The sequence below is a fragment of the Phoca vitulina genome, unplaced genomic scaffold (assembly GCF_004348235.1).
Source record: "Phoca vitulina isolate PV1807 unplaced genomic scaffold, GSC_HSeal_1.0 scaffold25, whole genome shotgun sequence".
Taxonomy (NCBI): Eukaryota; Metazoa; Chordata; class Mammalia; order Carnivora; family Phocidae; genus Phoca; species Phoca vitulina.
In genome coordinates this window covers 6739930-6762348 of record NW_022589728.1, presented here as the reverse complement: position 1 = coordinate 6762348, position 22419 = coordinate 6739930, and positions in this window count along the sequence as shown.

Sequence of the window (22419 nt, the reverse complement as noted above, 5' to 3'; positions counted from 1 at the left end):
TCTGAGAAAAAATCCTCAAACTAGCTGAGCGACTCCCACACATCTAGCACATGAAAAAAAAAATCCATATCCACACTTATCATGAGGACCATTAACAAGGTATAGAATTGTTGAATCACTATGTTGTACACCTGAAACTAATGTTATTAGTTAGTGTACAATATTGAAGCAGGTAGGGGAGGCTAACAGACAATCTTACCGTAAACCACACCCCTAGCACAGCGACTCACAGTTGGGAGAAAACTCAAAACCTGAGCTTCTCCCTGAGGAGACTAGGATTTGAACCCCTCATGGGCACCCTAACTTATAAGACCTGCACCTGAGAGACAAGCTCCCAGAACATCAGGCTTAAAAGCCTATGGGGCCTGTGTCCGCAAGACCCACAGGGCCATAGTGAGCTGAGAAATGCCTTTCAGAGGGCTCGTGCGCAGGCGCTCACCTGCTCCAGGGCCCAGCTCAGAAACAGCTGATTGAGAGGTGCCCAGACTTTATGTGCAGGAGGCTCATTTACTTATCTTAAAATTAAGTTCTCATCATGGGAAAAGAATTTATAAGAACATACGGTGACCGATGTTAACTAGACTTACTGTGGTGATTATTTTGCAATATATACAAATACCAAATCATTATGTTGTACGCCGGAAACTAATATAATGTTATATACCAGTTATACATCAATAGAATAAAACACGATGTGTGAGAAAAAAATCAGCTATGTGTTTTCAGATTACGAGCTAGTGAGGCCTCTTTTTGAGGTTAAAGGCTCTGTGTTCTCAATTTCACATTCATCTAAATTTTTTTGCCTTCCCTCTAACTTGACCAGTGTGCGCTTGCTCGATATACAGAAAATGTGTTTCCTCCAGTGAAGTTTGTTTGTACGAATGGTTTACATAATTCTCCTTTTAGTGTACCTTCCTCATGCTCTGACAACGAGGGAAAGCACTGTGGCTTCAACCGCAGCTAAAAAGATGGTCAGTTATAGTTCATGTGCCTGTATATTCGGCATCCAGTGAGGCTAATTCAGGCTTCCTTTAATTTGTGTTCAAATGTCTTTTCTCCCCCCCCCTTTGCCTGGGACCTATCTTGAGGAAGGCAAAAAGATAATTTAAAACCTTCCAAGTGTTGAGTAAATTTGGGAACCATATAACCAAGAGCGGAAGAGGCTACTTGTAAGATTCTTGCCGATATAATCTGGTATTAGGATTTCATTTTTGTCTGCCTCTCAGAAGGCACAACGAACATTGCCAGCTAAATCTATGAATCTGTTCCCAGCTTGGAAAGGAAGGCACACTCTGGACGAGATGGGCATTTAAAATGTGACCCTCTTTGCCCTTTTACCTTCCTGTGCTCGCGATTGTCTTCACAGTTCCTTTGCAGAAGGGCTGGTTGGAGAATGAGACCTGCCCATTCCGAGGGGTGGTGGGATGCAGTTGCCCAGACAGAGTCCATGGTACACCAGTCATCTGGATGCTTTCAGCCTGGCTTCTAAATTTCGGGACTACATTATTCCAACCATATTCAGCAATTCCTTAAAAAAAGGGCAGAGGAGAGGAAGCGCATGTAAAATGTTTACGTTCATTAAAGGGATTGTATGTTGAAGAAGCTCAATATACTCATGAAGTTGACCTTTTGGTGATATCCAGCTCTAAGGTTTTTGGTTACCTAGGAGTTAAAGGAATCATGTGAAAGCTGCATAAACCTTCTTATACAAAAAGCCTGTACCTTGTCAAAATGTATTAATTTTGTACAGTAACGGATGGTAACTACACTTACTGAGGTGATCACTTCACAGGGCCTACAAAGCTTGAATACTGTGTTGTACACATTAAACTAATATTATATGTCAATTATGCTTCAATTAAAAAAAATCCTCTCTAGAGTAAAGACACCATTTTCACTGCTTGTAGCTTAAAGCTGGTGCTGACAGGCCCCCCTGAGAGTTCTCAGCAAGTGGTAGGAGCGGAAGTTACATCATTACCGATGGGCCCCGTCAATGTATGTGTCCCAGGGCAGATGAGGTGGTCGCTAATGGAAACCATCTAGATGCTCCTAAGACATGGCATGGTCTGGGAGCCCCTCCTCCCCCATCTCAAATCTTGGCTGCCACATTGCGGAAGTGGGCTATTAGGAAATTCTGATTTGCAGGACTGTTTTCAGCAAGGAGGGGTCCAGAACGTGTTTGCCTTAAACGGGGCAGATATGGAGCCAGAGAAAGTAGAGCAGTAGGGGCCTTGGAGACAACATGGGAAAGTGTTCAACAGCAAATGGGAAAATTTGTGTAGCTGTCTTCTTACATTTGAAACCTGAGATCGCATCCTCCAACACCTTGTCCTGTCCTCATTTCAAAGACCAAATCTTCCAAATGAAGATTTGTCACTTTTCTAAAAACTGTATGAAGTGTTCCAAGCAATTATGCAGGAAGAGTGAAGGGTACATTTGTCTATTTACTCAGTCTTTCATGTTGCTGTCTGAAAACAGTTTTGTTTCTAATTGTTTCTCTTTTTCTCTCCTTTGTGTGTGTGTGTGTGTGTGTGTGTGTGTGTGTGTGTGCTTTCACACTCTCAACCTCCCACTGTGAAAGGACATCGGGTGAACTGTCCATTATTTAAATCATCTTTCCAACAGCAAAACCCTGTGCCTTGAGTGATTCCAGTTTGGGAGGAAATAAGACAAAAAGTCAATTTCTTATTTGCACATAATGTCTTGATATATTAATAAAATAATCCAGAATGACTAATCATAATATTTTCGAGTTATAAATTATCTATCTCATAGCTGTAGTCATTAATGCCAAATGAAAATGAGAGTAAATGGGGATGCTAGCCATAATGCCATTGTAGAGTTCCTCAGGGATATACATTATACTTTAATAAAGCAATAACTTAGGAGAATTTTGTTATTGCAGTGAATTTTGGCGTAATATTATTGCTTTAGAGGAAACTCAATTCTAAAAATCTTATTTCCCAGTCACACATCTGAAAATATATTGAAACTTACTGCTTTTAATCTCAAATTTGGTTATCAACTTTTAATTATTATCATCATTAGCCTTCTCCCCCAAAATTTATACTTTATATGTACCTCTGTGTCTGCATCTCTGAACTCTCCAGCCCTTGGGAGTCACCTTCCCTGTTAATTTTTTTTTTTTTTAAGATTTTTATTTGAGAAAGAGTGAGAACAGAGAGCACAAGCGAGGGGGAGTGGCAGAGGGAGAGGGAGAAGCAGACTCCCCACTGAGCAGGGAGCCCGATGATGCGATGCAGGGCTCAATCCCAGGACTCCGGGATCCTGACCAGAGCAGAAGGCAGACACTTAACCGACTGAGCTACCAAGGTGCCCCTTCCCTGTTAATTTCTAAACAAAATAATTGAGTCCTCATCTTACATGACTGCAGCAAGTTCAGTCCTATCCTAAAGAGTGTCTCTGAAGGTCCTGGGTTGTGGTGAGGGTTTTTTCCTGGTTGTTACTTTTTCTTTCTGGCTTCCGGTGACTTCTAGTTGTTTGCCTTCCATCTCTGGCCACTCATGATGTCACTGTCTCTGTGAATCTCTCCATCCATTGTATCCCCACCCCGGTTCTGAATTGGTCCCATCCCCTTAGTCCACAGGGCTCGTGTGGAGGCTAGGAGATGACACAGTGGGAGTATAACCCAGAGCAGGAGATGGTTCACACCTCTCTGTCCTCATAGTCACAGCCTGCACCCTCAGAATCCTTCTCTACCCACCCCTCCCTTTCCCCCCCCCCGAATAACTCCTCTGGGTGGCAGGGGTGGGGGTATGTGTCTCCTAATCATGCTTTTCCTCCCCATGGAACACCTGGGCGCCAATTCCCTGATTACACGTCTGTCTGTGGGAAACCCAAATCTTCTTACCTCATATTCATCCTTATAGAGATGAATTCCACCACAACAGGTTAAGTTTTTCCATATGTAAGCATAATAAAATGAACATAGTTGGAGGCACATGTATTTGTATTACTTCACCAAACTTCAGGATCAGCTTATACCTGTATGAGCAAAATTGATCATAAAGTATGCCCTCCCAGGATAAAGATAAAGTCTCCCCACGGATAGATTTCAGCTACTAGCCTGGATGCATAAATGACTGGCATCTTAAAAACAGCACAGGTTTAGGTGGTTATCTATTTATCAAAGCTTAAATAGTTAACACAAGTTAAATTGGTATAATTGACATAAAATATTAATCATTAATCATAATGATTTTGGTTTGATTTGATTTTTTTAACTGAAGCATAGTTGACACACACTGTTACATTAGTTCCAGGTGTACAACATGGTGAGTCAACATCTCTATATGTCATGCTGCCATCTGTCACCATACGATGCTATTACAATACCATTAACTATATTCCCTGTGCTGTACCTTTCATCCTTATGACTTATTCATTCCATAACTGAAGCCTGTACCTCCCACTTTCCTTTACCCATTTTGCCCATCCCTTTAACCCCCTTCCCTCTGACAATCAACAGTTTGTTCTATCTATAGGTCTGCTTCTGGTTTTTTTTCCCTTTTGTTTGTTGGTTTTAGATTCCACATAATAAGTAAATCTAATGGTATTTGTCTTTCTCTGTCTGAGCACAATGCCCCTTCAGTCTATCCATGTTGTCACAAATGGCAAGATCTCATTCTCTTTTATGGCTGAGGAATATTCTGTTGTATATATGTATATCACATCTTTATCCATTCATTTTTTTGAATAAATAAAAGGTTTTATTTGTCTCACATAATGTTCAGAGATGGGCAGTCCAGAGCAGGTGACAGACTCAACAGTTGTCCCCCCACCAATGCCCGCTCCTGCATTCCCAGTGTATTTTCTTGTGGTTGCAAAGTGTCTGGAAATCTCTACCCAGAGCCACAGGGGGAGAAACTAAAAATGGAAAGGGAGGAGGGAAGGAGGTGGCACTCATTATTCTTGAGCCAGTTTCAATAATTCTGATTATATTTCTATATCACAACATCTATTGTTGTGTGACAAATCACTTTGAAGTTAAGTATCTGAAGACAACAACCACATATCATTGCTTATGGGTCTATGGGTCAACTTGGAAGTTCTGCTGATCTGAGCCAGGCCTGGCTGATCTCGGTTGGGCGCACTCATGGGCCTGCATCAGCCAGTCAGTCAGGGTGATGGCCAACCTTGGATGCCTGGGATGGCCCCACTTACATGTCTGTCATTGTCAGGCCGTCAGCTGGAAAGGTGGGGGATGCATCCCATAATCTAGTAGGCTAGCCTGGGTTTGTTCACATGATAGCTGGTGCAGGCTTCCAAGAGACTGGGTAGAAATATGCAAAGGCTCTTAAGACTTAGGCCCACACCTGGTACAATGTCACTCCTTCTATTGCCCCAAAGTCATGAGGTCAGCTCAGAGTCAATGTGGAGAAACAGGATCCATCACTTTTTTTTTCTTAATGTTTTGGATTTTTCTTTTATTGAGGTATAATTGACATAAAATATATTAGTTTCAGATGTAAGATAGTAATGATTTAACAATTAAAACAAAAACACCAGACATGAACCAAAAAGCTAGCTACAGTTGACATTCATTAGAAATTCTTGATGTGTGAAAAGAAGTAGTACAGTGTGGTGGTCAGAGTATAGACCAGCTGGGTTTATATCCAGGCTCTACCAATGATTAGCTTCACAATCTTCGAAATTTGACCTAATTTCTCTGAGCTTCAGATCTGTCATCAGAAATGATGATGATGTTGGTGATGATGATGATGGTAACAAAACTGTCTCATGTCTCTTGGGAGGCTTAAATGAGATTGTCAAAGGAAAGCCCATAGCAGAGTGCCAGGTATGTAGCTCCTATCATAATGCATCTGGAGACTTGTTAATCCCACATTTCAGAACACCTGGTCCTTGACTTCCTTCAGGAGTACATTCCAGTTGACAGTCATGTGCTTCTTTATATCACCAGTGGACAACTTTCCAACTTTTGCTGAAGCTTTAATCTTTCATTTGATGAGCAGATTTTTCCTTGGCTTGATGACTTCTTGAGCCACTCTTTAAAAAAATTTTATTTTATTTTATTATGTTATGTTAGTCACCATACAGTACCTCATTAGTTTTTGACGTAGTGTTCCATGAATCGTGGAGCCACTTTCAATAATTCTGTTTCCTTGTCTTTACAGGGCCTGTAGTGAATTTGTTTATGGGAGAAATGTAAGCCATGGTCAATGTCAATCCTATTTTATTTGTTTATCTAAATCCTCCATTGCTCTAAACTATGAATCATCTCACTACTAGAACCTCATCTTTTTCTTCAACAACTTAAAAGTTGACTTTCTTTTGGAGGCTATTTCTTAATGAAACCAAATCTCTCTTCACAAGAGTTGCTCAATCTGTGATTTGTAAAGAGCAATGGGCCAACATTGAGGTGTACTTATCAGTCAATTTCATGTTCCCCACTAGCTGAGTGAATCCTGCAGCCTCATGGCAGTTTAAATCCATGCTTCAAGAAAGATGACAATTCTGTTTTTGGATACACAAGAAACTTTGTTAGTAGTTACAGCTGCAAACCTGGTGAAGTGAAAGATTGTTAGGGGTTTTTTTTTGCATGTAAAATTTATATTAGAATAAAAGTAGTATAATTTGCTATTTTCTCTGGCCGCTTAGCATGTTCTCAGAATCTTTGTGGGAGAACACACACACACACACAAACATACATGTACATGCACACACACACACACACCGGGTGGGTAGAGAGAGAGTTATTATTTTAAGGAATTGGCTCGTATGATTGTGGAGTCTGGCAAGCTCAAAACCTAGAGGCTGGCTAGAGATTCAGGTAACAGCCTATGTTACAGACTTGAGTCCAAAGGCTAGAAACTTAGATGGAATTTCTTTTTTTTTTTTTAATGTTTTATTTATTTATTCATGAGAGTCAGAGAGAGAGAGAGAGAGAGGCAGAGGCAGAGGGAGAAGCAGGCTCCCCACCTAGCAGGGAGCCCGATGCGGGACTCGATCCCAGGACTCTGGGATCATGACCTGAGCCGAAGGCAGACGCTTAACCATCTGAGCCACCCAGGCGCCCCTAGATGGAATTTCTATGTTGCAGTCTGGAGATCGAATTTCTTTTTCCTTGGGGAACCTCAGTCTTTTCTCTTAAAACCTTAAACTGATTAGATGAGGCCCACTCACACTATGGAGGATAATCTGCTTTACTCAGTATCTACTGATTTAAATGTTAATCATATTTAAAAAATACCTTTAGAGCAATAACTAAGTTGGTGTTTGACAGAACAACTGGGCACTGTAGCCTAGCCAAGTTGACACTTCAAATTAACCATCACAATGACCTTCATGCTTTCTATCACAAGCAGTTGGGCCGGGCTTTCGCTTGGGATCTGGTGTCCCAAAGAAGCAAGGGCCACTGGGATTTCTTCTTGGTGAGGGCAGTAGCAGGGCAATGCCCACTCTCAAGGAAGACGGTGGGGAATTCCAGCAGAGGTCCAGAGCCTGGTGTTGGGGATGGCAACTGGGAAGGCAGTGGCAGTGGGGAAGTCTTTGCAGGGACAGTTTGTGGCATAGATTTTGGGCTGTTTGCTTGGCTATGTAACTTCAGCCACTGTTTTGCCAGCCTCTGAGAGATACTTTGAACAACTCAATATCATTTACTAAATTCCTTCTGGATTAGTTGAAGTTCATTTCTATAATTTCCAACTGATTCAGGAGGTCCTAAGAAAGTGAGCCTGGAAATTGTTCATGATATATTGAACTTGTATCTTTGGGAATCTGGTGCATGGGAAAAGGGAGGCATTTCAGGGTGGGGGAAGAACTTGTACATGGAGACAGAAGAGTGGGCTGATAGAAGTCATGCAGCTGGGGGAGTCATGCAGACAGGGTGAATGAGGTCATGGGACAGACAGTCCAGGCCACTAGGAGTGATTTATGAGTGAAATGCAAAGGCAGGAGTCTAATCTCTGCTTAGCCTAACACATGAGAATTATATATCCTCTTGGTATGCTCTTCATTCAGGACAGACTACCTCCTACATCGAGTGTAAGTTTTGCACCCATTTCAACAGAAAGAGTTTAAAGGAAATTCCAGCATGTGGAAGTTCATGTGGTATTGGCTGCTGCACAACACAGATGCCATTTTTGGCTGAAAATCCAGTGAGAGAGAATTCTCTTAAAATAGGTTAACTGGGTATTTTCAGTGCCCTTGAGGCAAATAAGATAATTTTTTCTCCCTACAGATATATTTTTTCTTTTGATTGCTCTAGTTACAACAGTCCTATAGCTACTTATCTTCATGTGGCCCTGATGTACCATGAACTTTTCCATCTTTTGTGAGTTTATAAGAGTTCACAAGGTTAATTATTTCTTCAGATGCCACAGAGAGGACAATGGGAAGCAAGAACAGCAGAATAATTATAATGCTTTCAGTGGCTCAGTGCTTTGTATTTATTTGCATGTAACTTTGCAAAAACATTTTACCTGCTTTTTCTCCCAATTTCTGTAGTAGACTTTATTTTTCACCTGTTGAGTCATCAACCAGAAACAGTGCTAGATATTCAAGCCTTCGTGGTAGTACATTAAAATGAAAACTTGTTATTTGTTTCAGAGGTACAGGTCTGTGATTCAACAGTCTTACACAATTCACAGCATTCACCATAGCACATACCCTCCCCAATGTCTATTACCCAGCCACCCCATCATATGTTAAAAAAAGAAGAAGAAGATAGCAGGAGGGGAAGAATGAAGGGGGGGAAATCGGAGGGGGAGATGAACCATGAGAGACTATGGACTCTGAAAAACAAGCTGAGGGTTCTAGAGGGGAGGGGGGTGGGGGGATGAGTTAGCCTGGTGATGGACTATTAAAGAGGGCACATTCTGCATGGAGCACTAGGTGTTATACACAAACAATGAATCATGGAACACTACATCAAAAACGAATGAGGTAATGTATGGTGATTAACATAACATAATAAAAAAAAGAAGTTTTAATTTATCAAAAAAAAAAAAAGAATTTAGCTTGTTTCTGTTGGACACACTAAATCTCAAGAAACAAGAAACTGATGACCAGATAAATCAAACATTTTTAAAGTGAGAAAAATAGCACTTAAAAACGGTATCTCAACAAAGAATCTTTGCAAATGGTAGTGCGGCCAGAGGAAAGCATCTGAACCTGTTACTATGAAAACAGGGGCAACGTAACAGCCTTACCAGGCAGTGTTTTGGGTCTAGATGAGGTGACGGGGTGTCACTGTGGTGACCCCATCTCTTCAGGTGAAGGCAGGCAGGCAGCAGTGGTTTTATTGAGAAGTGGTAAGGAAAGGATCAGGAAGGAGGCAGTGGGATGCATTCTAGCAGAAGTGTTAGGATACGGACATAGCTGGACAAAGAAGGAGGCAAAGTTGGGCAGGGATTCATAGTCTGGATTAAGCCAAAGGGCTTGCAGCCTTGAAGTTGTAATGAGTAATAAAGCAGGTGTAGTGAAAATAATGGAGGAATAACACTGCAGGTGAAGTCAACACGGTCAGAGGGAGATATGTGTCAATTTACAGCCTCAAAGGTGAAACAGTTCTAAGTGGTGTAAATTGTTAGGCATCTTTATGGGCATGAAGAGGAAAGAGCAAAGGGCATGGAAGTAGGATATTAGGGTACTGAGAAGCCAGCTTGTTGGGTGGTTGGCCTCATGCATACTTAAAACACCCAGGATAATGGATGGGGTTGGGGTGGAGAGAAGATTCTGAGCCGTGTGTCTCAGTCTCAGTGGAACCAGAAGGGGGTATACATGGATGGCAGGAATCTAAAAGGAATGAGGCCCTTTACTTGAGGTTGGGGAGGTGTAACTGAGATAGGAATAAGGGCAGGAAGGACCGAAGCATGCCCCTGCCACTGAGGCTTATGGGGCACTGGAGCATTAGCAGGAATGGTTCAAGAAGCTCCTAGCGGGTGTAGAATGAAGGAAAGGAGTTAAGATGGCAGAGGAGTAGGGGGACCCTAAGCTTGCCTCCTCCCTCAAACACAGCTAGATAAATATGAAATCATTCTGAACACCCAAGAAATTGATCTGAGGAGTGAGAGAAAAAAACTCCACATCTACAGGTAGAAAAATGACCACCTCTGGAAGGTAGGACCTGTGGAGAGTTGATTTGGGGGAGAGAAGAGCTGTAGGTGCTGGCAGAGGGGAGGGAGCCCTGATCATGGAGAGAGGAGTGAGCAAGTGTGAGAGAGAGAGAGAGAGAGAGAGAGAAGCAGCAGGCAGGGGATTACAGAAGAAAAACTCTTCCCCAAAATCATTGACTGGAAAAGGAGAGGGGCTGACTACTGCAGGTTATTATAAGCAGTGGAGCACAAAGTCTGAAGTTTTGGAGGTCGGTGCCATCATCAGGGTCATGCCTGGCAGGCTTGGCGGTGCTCCAATGGGGAAGGAGGGCGGAGACTCATGAGTGGGCAGCGTGGTCTGAGGATCCCCTAGGTCACACGGGGAGAAACAGTTCTCCTGCCTGGAGTACATTCGGAGTGGTGGAATGACCTCTCCAGGGATAGAAGAACTGGCAGTGCCAACGTGCTTCTCTGTTCCCTAGCATAGGAACAAAGACACTGGCTGAGGGCAGCAAACCTTGGTGCTGGCTTTTTAAAAAAAATTTAAATTCAATCAGCCAACATATAGTACATCATTAGTTTCAGATGTAGAGTTCAATAATTCATCAGTTGCTTATAACAACCAGTGCTCATCACATGATGTACCCTCCTTAATGCCCATCACCCAATTACCCCATCCCCGCATCCTCCTCCCCTCCAGCAACCCTCAGTTTGTTTCCTATAGTTAAGAGTCTCTCATGGTTTGTCTCCCTCTCTGATGACTTCCCATTCAGTTTTCCCTCCCTTCCCCTATGATCCTCTGTGCTGTTTCTTATATTCCACGTATGAGTGAAACCATATGGTAATTGTCTTTCTCTGATTGACTTATTTCGCTCAGCATAATACCATCCAGTTCCATCCAAGTTGGTGCTGGCTTTTTGCTGTGCTTTACCATAAACTCTGAACCGCTGCTTGGTAGTGCAACTGCTTTTCTGGGACAAACTGGCAAACTGCAGAAGTGTGGAGAGATCCTCCCCCAGGGTATCAGCATGGGTCAGCACCATGCAGGTCCTTAAAATTTGGAGTTTTGAAACCCAGCCACGCACCTGAGATAAAACACAGGAGCACTGTGCCACCTGGCAGGCAGACAGCTCTGACAGAGGTGAAGGCAGGGATCTGGCAGAAGCTGGGTGCACAAGAGGGGTGATGGTTTGCTCTTCTGTGAGAGCTTCCTGAAGTGTGGCAGGCAGAAACTCTCTGCTCTGGGGGAGAGCAGTGTGTTACCGTCAGGCAAATGGCATCTACCCACCCATCAGCACTGATCGACTTCAGTGAGCAACACTGCAGCCCTCATCTCACCCGAATGGAGACTGAAGCTGATTTACACCAAGTCCCACCCCCCTGTGCCCTGCACTGCAGGTGCATCTCCACTAAGGCAAGTCTACCAGAGAATCAGCACAGCAGGCCCCTCCCCCAGAAGACCAACACAAACCCCTCAAGTGCACCAAGTTTACTGATCATAGAGTCCTGTAAAGCTTCAGCTTTATTTATTTTATTTTTTTAAAAAGATTTTATTTATTTACTTGACAGAGAAAGAGAGAGGGCACAAGCAGGGGAAGCAGCAGAAGGAGAGGGGAAGCAGACTCCCTGCTGAGCAGGGATCCCCATGCGGGGCTTGATCCCAGGACCCTGAGATCATAACCTGAGCTGAAGGCAGATGCTTAACCAACTGAACCACTCAGGCACCCCAAAGCTTCAGCTTTAGGGGAAGTAGAACTTAGCTTCTTCTTCTTTTGGATCAGTTTCTTTTAACAAGCAGACCAAAACACACCTAGTTAAAACTTGCCACACAGTGGACAAGGTCCAAACACCCTCCCCCAACACTGCAAGCAAAGAGAAACTCTGCAGAGGACTGACCTGAGGGAAAGAGCAGACAAAACACAACAGCAGTGTTCATATAGGACCCACTGCTTTTTTTTGGACCTCTCCTTAATATAGCAATTACTCTCAGGAGCAGGAATATAACAAGCTTTCCTAACAATCACACACAAAACACTGACCTAGACAAAATGACAAGATGGAGGAATTAACCCCAAAAGAAAGAGCAAGAAGAAGTAATGGCAAGGGATTCAATCAACACAGATATAAGTAAGATGTATGAACTAGTTTTTAAAACAAGTATAAGGATACTAGCTGGGCTTGAAAAAAGCATAGAAGACACTAGAGAATCCCTTACTGCTGAGATAAAAGAACTAAAAATTAGTCAGGCTGAAATTAAAAATGCTATAGCTGAGATGCAAACTCGACTGGATGCCATAACAATGAGGATGGATGAAATGGAGGAATAAATTAGTGCTATAGAAGGTAAAATTATGGAAAATAATGAAGCTGAAAAGAAGAGGGAAAGAAAGGTATTGGATCACAAATGTAGACTTAGGGAACTCAGTGACTCCTTAAAGCATAATAGCATTCATATCATAGGCATCCCAGAAGAAGAAGAGAGAGAAAAAGGGACAGAAGGTTTATTTGAGCAAATTATAGTTGAAAGGTCCCCTGACTGGGGAAGGAAAAAACATTGAAATCCAAGAAGCACAGAGAACTCCCATTAAATTCAACAAAAGCCAACCATTGCCAATGTTTATCATAGTCAAATTCACAAAATACACAGACAAGGAAAGAATCCTGATAGCAGTAAGGGAAAAAAGTCCTAACCCTATAAGGGAAGAGAGATCAGGTTCACAGATCTGTCCACAGAAACTTCGCAGGCCAGAAGACAGTGGCAGGATATATTCAATGTGCTAAATGGGAAAACTATGCAGCCAAGAATACTTTATCCAGCAAGGCTATCATTCAGAATAATAGGAGAGATAAAGAGTTTCCCAGACAAACAAAAACTAAAGGAGTTTGTTAACACTAAACCAGCCCTGCAAGAAATATTAAAGCAGACTCTTTGAGTGGGGAATAAAAGACCAAATGCAACAAAGACTAGAAAGGAACAGAAACATCACCAGAAATACCAACTTTACAGGTAACACAATGGCATTAAATTCATAAATAACAATAATAATTCTGAATGTAAAGGACTAAATGCTCCAGTTAAAAGACATAGGGTATCAGAATGGGTAAAAAAAATAAGACTTATATATATGCTGCCCACAAGAGACTCATTTTAGACCTAAAGACACCTGCTGACTGAAAGTGAGGGGATGGAGAATGATCTATCATGCTAAAGAACATCAAAAGAAAGCTGGAGTAGCCATATTTATATCAGATTTTAAACCAAACTAGATTTTAAACCAAAGATTGTACCAAGAGATGAAGAAGACACTATATCATAATAAAGGGGTCTATCCATCAAGAAGATCTAACAGTTGTAAATATTTATGCCCCCAACTTGGGAGCAGCCAAATATATAAATCAATTAATAACAAACATAAAGAAATTCATTGATAACAATATAATAATAGTAGGGGACTTTAACACCCCACTCACAGCAATGGACAGATCATCTAAGCAGAAAATCAACAAGGAATCAATGGCTTTCAATGACACACTGGACCAGATGGACCTAACAGATATATTCAGAGCATTTCATCCTAAAGCAGCAGAATATACATTCTTTTTGAGTGCACATGGGACACCCTCCAGGATAGATCACATATTGGGCCACAAATCAGCCCTCAAAAAGGGCAAGAGATTGAGATCATACCATGCATGTTTTCAGACCACAAGACTATGAAACTTGGAAGTCAACCACAAGAAAAAATTTGGAAAGACCACAAATACATGGAAGTTAAGGAATATCCTATTAAAGAATAAGTGAATTAACTAGAAAATTATAGAAGAATTAAAACAATACATGGAAGCAAATGAAAATGAAAACATTACAGTCCAAAACCTTTGAGATGCAGCAAAGGCAGTCCTAAGAGGGAAGTATATAGCAATACAGGCCTACCTGAAGAAGCAAGAAAAATCTCAAAGACACAACCTAAATTTACGCCTAAAGGAGCTAGAAAAGGAATAGCAAATAAAACCTAAAGCCAGCAGAAGAAGGGAAATGATGAAGATTAGAGCAGAAATAAATGATACAAACCCCACCCCCCCAAAAATCTCCAACACTAGTAGAACAGATCAATGACACTAAGAGCTGGTTCTTTGAAAGAATTAATAATATTGATAAACACTTACCCAGACTTATCAAAAAGAAAAGAGAAAGGGCCCAAATAAATAAATCACAAATGAAAGAGGAGAGATCACAACCAATACCACAGAAATACAAACAATTATAAGAGAATATTATGAAAAATTATAGGCCAACAAACTAAATAATCTGGAAGAAATGGACAAATTCCCAGAAACTTACAAACTACCAAAACTGAAACAGGAAGAAATAGAAAATTTGAACAGACCCATAATCAGCAAAGAAATGGTATCAGTAATAAAAAAATCTTCAAACAAACAAAAGTCCAGGGCCAGATGGCTTCCCAGGGGAATTCTACCAGACATTTAAAGAAGAGTTAATATATATTCTCAAACTGTTCCAAAAAATAGAAATGGAAGGAAAACTTCCAAACTCCTTCTACGAGGCCAGCCTTGCCTTGATTACAAAACCAGAGACCCCACTAAAAAGGAGAATTACAGGCCAATATCCCTAGTTAACATGGATGTAAAATTTCTCAACAAGATACTAGTAAATTGAATAGAACAGTACATTAAAAGAATTATTCACCAAGATCAAGTGGAATTTATTCCTGGGCTGCAGGGGTGGTTCAATATTTACAAATCAATCAATGTGATAAACCACGTTAATAAAAGAAAGGATAAGAACCACATGACTCTCTCACTAGATGCAGAAAGCATTTGACAAAATACAGCATCTATTCTTGATAAAAACCCTCAGCCAAGTAGGTATAGATGGAACATACCTCAACATCATGGAGGCCATATATGAACGACCCACAGCTAATATCATCCTTAATGGGGAAAAACTGAGAACTTTTCCTCTAAGGTCAGGAACAAGGCAGGGATGTCCACTTTCACCATTACTATTTAACACAGTACTAGAAGCCTTATCCTCAGCAATCAGACAACAAAAAGAAATAAAAGGCATCCAAATCATCAAGGATGAAGTCAAACTTTCACTCTTTGCAGAGGACATGATACTCTATTTAGAAAACCCAAAAGACCACCAAAAAATTGGTAGAACTAATACATGAATTCAGTAAAGTCACAGGATATAAAATAAATGTACAGAAATCTGTTGCATTTCTATACAGCAATAATGAAGCAGCAGAAAAAGAAATCAAGGGATGGATCCCATTTACAAAAAAACTGTAAGAGATCTAGGAATAAACCTATCCAAAGAGGTAAGAGATCTGTACTCTAAAAACTATAGAAGACTTATGAAAGAAATAGAAGAGGGTTGGAAGAACAAATAATTATGTTAAAATGTTTGTACTACCCAAAGCAATCTCCACATTTAATGCAATTCCTATCAAAATACCACCAGCATTTTTTCACAGAGCTAAAACACACAATCCTAAAGTGTGTATGGAACCACAAAAGACCCCGAATAGCCAAAGCAATCCTGAAAAAGAAAAGCAAAGCTGGGGGCATCACGATTCCAGACTTCAAGCTATATTACAAAGCTATGGTCATCAAAACAGTATGTCACTGGCACAAAAATAGACACATAGATCAATGGAACAGAGCAGAGAACCCAGAAAAAGACCCACAACTATATGGTCAATTAATCTTTGACAAAGTAGGAAAGAATATCCAATGGAAAAAGACAGTCTCTTCACAAATGGTGATGGGAAAACTGGACAGTGACATGTAGAAGATGAAACTGGGCCACTCTCTTACACCACACACAAAAATAAATTCAAAATGGAAGAAAGGCCTAAATGTGAGACAGGAAACCATCAAAATCCTAGAGGAGAACACAGGCAGTAACCTCTTTGACAGCAGCCGTAGCATTTTCTGACTAGACATGTCACTGGAGGCAAGGGAAACAAAAGCAAATATGAACTATTGGGATTTCATGAAGATGAAAAGCTTCTGCACAGCAAAGGAAACAATCAACCAAACTAAAAGGCAGAATACAGAATGGAAGGAGATATTTGCAGATGACATATCTGATAAAGGGCTAGTATCCAAGACCTATAAAGAACTTATGAAACTCAACATCCCCCAAAACAAATAATCCAATTAAGAAATGGGCAGAAGACATGAATAGACATTTTCCCAAAGAAGACATCCAGATGGCTAACAGACACATGAAAAAATGCTCAACATCACTCATTATCAGGGAAATACAAATCAAAACCCCCTCACACCTGTCAGAATGGCTAAAATTAATAGCACAGGAAACAACAGATGTTGCTGAGGTTGTGGACAAAGAAGAACCCTCTTGCAGTGTTGGTGGGAATGCAAACTGGTGCAGACACTCTGGAAAATAGTATGGAGGTTTCTCAAAAATTTAAAAATAGAATTACCCTGTGATCCAACAATTGCACTACTAGGTATTTACCTAAAGGATACAAAAATACAGATTCAAAGGGGTACATGCACCCTAATGTTTATAGCAACATTACCAACAATAGCCAAACTATGGAAAAAATCCAAAATGTCCAACAACTAGTGAATGGATAAAGAAGTTGTGGTATAGATATTTATATACAATGGAATATTACTCAGCCTTGAAAAAGAGTGAAATCTTGCCATTTGCAACAATGTGGATGGAACTAGAGGGTACAAATACCATATGATTTTACTCATGTGGAATTCAAGAAACAAAACCAATGAACATATGGTAAGGGGAAAAAAAGAGAGAGGGAAACAAACCACAAGAGACTCTTAACAATAGATGATAGAAAAGGAACTGAGGGTTGATTGAGGAAGGTGGGTAGGGGATGGGCTAAATGGGTGTTGGGTATTAAGGAGGGCACTTGTGATGAGCACTAGATGTTATATGTAAGTGATGAATCACTAAATTCTACTCCTGAAACCAATATTACACTGTATGATAACTAATAGAATTTAAATAAAAATTTGGAAGAAAAAAATAAAAATAAACACTACATTTAAAAGTGAAAAAAAAAAAAGAAGCTCCTAGTGGGTCTGAAACTTAGGAAGGCTGAGTCTCTGTAGAGACAAGGAGTGGATGGAAGAATTTGGAGGACAGATTTACTGGAGTTTATTTGCATGGAGCAAGGGCTCAGTGAAAAGATCTTGGAGAAGGGTAGCAGGGGGAGTTGGAGTTAGGAGTCTAAAATTCAGGACTTCTGAGACCTGCAGCAAATCCTATGCTCAGTGAATCCCACCTATATCATGCAGTGATAGTTAATTTTATGTTGACTTAGCTAGGCTATGGCATCCAGTTTTGGTCAAACAGCCTAGAAGTCACTGTGAAGGTACTTTCTGGATGAGTTAACATTTAAATAAGTAGATTGTGTATAACAGACTGCCCTCCATAATGTGGGTGGGCCTCATCCAAGCAGTTGAGGGCCTTAGGTGGAAAGACTGAGAATCCTGAGGAAGAAGAAACTCTGTCCCTAGGCTGCCTTTGGACTCAAGCTGCAGCATCAACTCTTGCCTGGTCTCCAGCTTGCAGACTGGTCCTACAGATTTCAGACTAACAATCCATGATTGCCTGTGCCAATTCTCTATAAGCGCCCCCCCCCACACACACCCTGTTGATTCTGTTTCTCTGGACTACCCTAGTAGACATGCTTACTATTTTCCAGTCATTTTTCTAAGCTTTTCATTTATTAACTCATCTTGCTTTCATAAGGATATTAAACCTTCTGGAATCAATGGTGAATGGGAGGACACAGGCCTCCTTGGAAAGAGTTAGCAGCATCCTGGTCTGATTCTTGCTTTACATGAATTCCTGGCCTGGGGTTTAGGCACTCAGATTAATTAGAAGTGTCCAAGGCCCTGGTCAGGAATTAGATCATGCATTCAATTTCATGCATTCCCCCCCCCCCCCCCCGCCAAACCCAGTCAATGATTAACATTTTATACATGAAGAAACAAAGGCTCAAAGTTTTCACATGGGTAAATTCTGGTTTAGGCAAAAGATAGACTTAACTAATGCTGATCATTCATTCTACTCCTTTCTCCTGCCCAGCTTCTACTTTCCTTTTCTTGTGGCAAATATATATAATATAAAATTTACCATTTTAACCATTTTAAAGTATACATCTCTCCATTTCTAGGGTGATAGTGAATTCTTTCCTTTGGAACTATGAAATGTCTCCTAGCATTAAAAGAAGTTTAATAACATAAAATAGAATTTGGAAGTTCAGGAAACAATTGTGTTAGAAATCACTCATTCTAGAGACTATTATTAAGCTGTTAAACCAGGTTATTAGGTAGGGCATGTGTATGGAGACCTAAGTTTTGCAGGTGAACATGTGAATATGTTTATATTGTCTCTGCATCCATACTCTAATAAAGAGTTGGTTTCCTCATGGCAAGCAAAATGAGGCAGCCAATAAGTTATTCTGTATTGAATGGGCTTTTGAGGTGGGGACTGTCCATTCAACCACCAAAAATAGAATTGAGCACCTACTACGTGCAGGCAGTGTTAGATATTAGGGATGGGATGGCAGATGAGACCATCGCCGTTCTTGCCTTCTGAGAATTGATAGCCTAGTAAGGAAGACTATTAATCTAGCAATTCCAATAGAGGTGGCAATGCTCTGGGAGGACAGTTGTAGATACATTTGAAGCATCCCACCCATATATTTTCAAGATGCGTAACATGGTTTGGAAGTGACTTGTAACTACATCCATCAGTCACTCAAAATGGAAATCTGGAGTTATAAAAAATCAATAGCAGGAGAAACTGGATCACTCACATATTGCTGGTAGGAATCTAAAATGGTATAGTCACCCTGGAAAACAATTTTCCAGCTTCCTAACAAACTAAGCATATACCTACCATCTGACGCAGCAATTTATTCCAGAGAAATAAAAACCTATTTTTACACAAAAGCCTGCACACAAATGTTTATAGCTGCTTTGTCTGTAAGTGCCCAAACTGGAATCAGCCCAGATGTCCTTCAACAGGTGAATGGATAAATAAACTGTGAAACAGCCATATCATGGAATACTACTCAGCAATGAAAACAAAGTACAGATACGCACCACAACCTGGATGAATCTCCAGGGAATAGTGACGAGTAAAAAAAAACCAATCCCCAAAGGTTACATACTGTATGAGTACATTTATATAACATTTGCAATGGCAGAGTTTTAGAAGTGGAGAACAGATTAGTGGTTTTCAGGGGAAGAAGAAGATGGATGTGGTTATAAAGGACATCATGAGGGGTCCTTGTGTGGTTGGAACTGTTCAGTATCTTGACTGAGGTTGTGGGTATGTTAACCTAAACTGATGATACAATTGTATAGAACTTAATACATGCACAATGTGCAAATAAAACTGGGAAAGTCTGAATGAGATGGGTGGATTCTAACAGTGTGCAGATACTGGTTGTGATACTGTACAAAAGGCTTGTAAAATGTTACAATGGAGGAAGCTGGATAAAGGGTACAAGGATCTCTTCTGTATTCTCTTACAGCTGCGTGCAAATATATTCTCTAAAAAAGATGTTCAGGGGCGCCTGGGTGGCTCAGTCATTAAGCGTCTGCCTTCGGCTCAGGTCATGATCCCAGGGTCCTGGGATTGAGCCCTGCATTGGGCTCCCTGCTCAGTGGGAAACCTGCTTCTCCCACTCCCACTCCCTCTGCTTGTATTCCCTCTCTCGCTGTCTCTCTGTCAAAAAATAAATAAAATCTTTAAAAAAATAAAAAAATAAAAAAGATGTTCAGAGGAGTGAGACAAGTGGAGATGGAACAAAGGAACCATGAGGGGAGGACATTGAGGAAACACTCTCATTGCTGAACAGAGGATCAAAGGTAGGACTTCAGAGATCTGGGGAACAACTTTACCAGGAAAAATCCCATCAGAACCACAGGTTAAGCCTTTCAGAAAGGTAATTTTTATTCAGTGTGACAAAAACTTGATGCTGGTTAATGTAGTTAAAAAAAAAACTCTTTTGTTTAGAGATGAAGCCTCTGGCAAGTGTATTGGACCTTAATATTCACTGGATGGAGAGGTGAGCTGCGTTGGAGGTCCTGAAGATGACTCTCAATTTCCCTGATTCACTAGGAGGAATCATGGAGTATACAGTGATATTCATGACTGTGATTTATTACAGTGAAAGGATACAAAGCAAGATCAACAAAGGGAAAGGCTCATGGGGCAAAGTCCAGGGGAACCAGGTGCAAGACTACAAAGGGACCTTTCCCAGTGGAGTCCTGCAGGACACACTTAATTTCCGCAGGAATGAGATGTGACAGCACATATGAAATGTTGTCCGAAAGGGAAGTTCATTAGAGGCTCAATGCCCAAAGTTTTTACTGGGGACTGCTTAGCAAGTACCCAAATTCTAGACTCCCCAAAGAAAAGCAGGTGTTTGGCATAAACCACATTATTTGTATAAACGGTTTCAGCACAGTGAGCAACTTTTATTAGGGTGATGGGAACACTCCCAAAATCCAAGTTTTCAGAGAGCGGCTGAAGGTCTTTCAACCTTGTAAGTAGGTCTTTCAAAAGATAGCAGTCAAGCCTTCACTGTTTATTGCACAAAGGCCAACATGATCTCTATTTCTCTATTTCTGTCTCTGCCTCTATTTCTATCTCTAGCTCTACTTCTGTATGTCCTTACATATCTACATCTATATATCTCTATTTCTATATTATTTCTCACACCATAACAAGGGATAGAATATTGAAATATTATTCAAAGCTAGCATGCCCTTAAAGGCCTCACGCCAAAGACCAATGGCATGTGGTGGTATGTGCAGAGGGCTGGGAAGTGGAGCTGGACCCTGTGGTTCTCCTAGGTCTGCTGAAGAGCTGGTGGGTGACCCTCTCCTTCAAGGCACAAGCAGTGGAGGGGATTGGTACTCTATGGACTGAAATCCTAACTTGGTCACTCAGTTGCTGTGGGACCTCAGGCAAATTATGTACTAAGCTAACGCTTCAGTTTCTTCACCTATTAATGCAGATAATTGCTTCCTCGGGTGATCATTGTAAAAATCAAATGAAAGGAAGCATGTGATATATCTGGCACATGGTAGGCTCTCAGTCAGTGCTTGTTCTACCCATCCTTAGAAGGAACTACAGTCTCCTGGGGAAAGATTTAAATGTTGTAGAATTATAGGAAGCTGATTAGCAGATCACATTCTTATAAATAAAAATTAATATGTATGGTATGTAATGTTTGGGTAACTTGCTGATATTTTGTGAAAATAATTCTCATTATAGCACATTAACCTTCACAGACAGTGAGACCATTAGGCTATTTATTAGTTATAACTATCCCATCCCACCAGTATTAAAAATGAATTCCATATATAGCCATTTGTACACATTTATTGAAATCTTGGATTTTTTTATGAAAAAAATTTTACCTAACAATAAATCATTAAAATAAAAAAAGAGGTTCTGAAGGTTCCTGGTACATTAAAAAAAAAAAACTTATAAAAATCAATTGTTTTTCTTTCTTACCAAATTAAAGAATTAGAAAAATAAAAAAAAAAAGGTGCCATTTCTCAAAGCATTGAAGAGTGTGAAGAATCTAGGAGTCAAATAGCAAATGATGTGTGAGTCCTCTATGCAGAAAACTATACAACATGATTTAGATTGACTTAAATCAATGGAGAGATATGCTATAGTCATGGATTAGAAGATTCAATATTGATATATCGAGCCTGTATAATTCTAATAAAAATCTAGCAGGACATTAAAAAAATTCTAAGAGGCTCATTCTAAGATTTATATGGAAATGCAGAAGACAAAGAACAGCCAAGACACACTTGAGAAGCAGAGGAGGTGGGATTACTGGTCCTACCAGGTATTAGGGCATTATAAAATTATGGTAAGTCATAAGAGAAATGTTCGTGTAGAGGAGTCTTGGCCTGAAAATTCATAATAGAGGGCCCTAAAAACTAGAGACCAAGGCACATGTTGACACTTGTTATATGAGAGAGTTGGTACTACAAAGCAGTGTGGGGAAGAACAGTTTTTTTAGTAAATGATGCTGGGACCATTGGACTTAGTGGACCTCACATCATGCACAAAGATCAATTCTGGGTGGATTAAAGACCTAAGTGTAAAAAGCAAATGAAAACATTTAGAAGATAGTCTTAAAATAGAATCTTTATAACCTGGGGCACAGGGAAGAATTTCATAAAAAGATGCAAAATCTGCTAGCCAAAAGGAGAAATATTGATAAAATTGAATACATTATACTTTGGTGCAAATTTTATCAAAAGACTCCATTAAAGA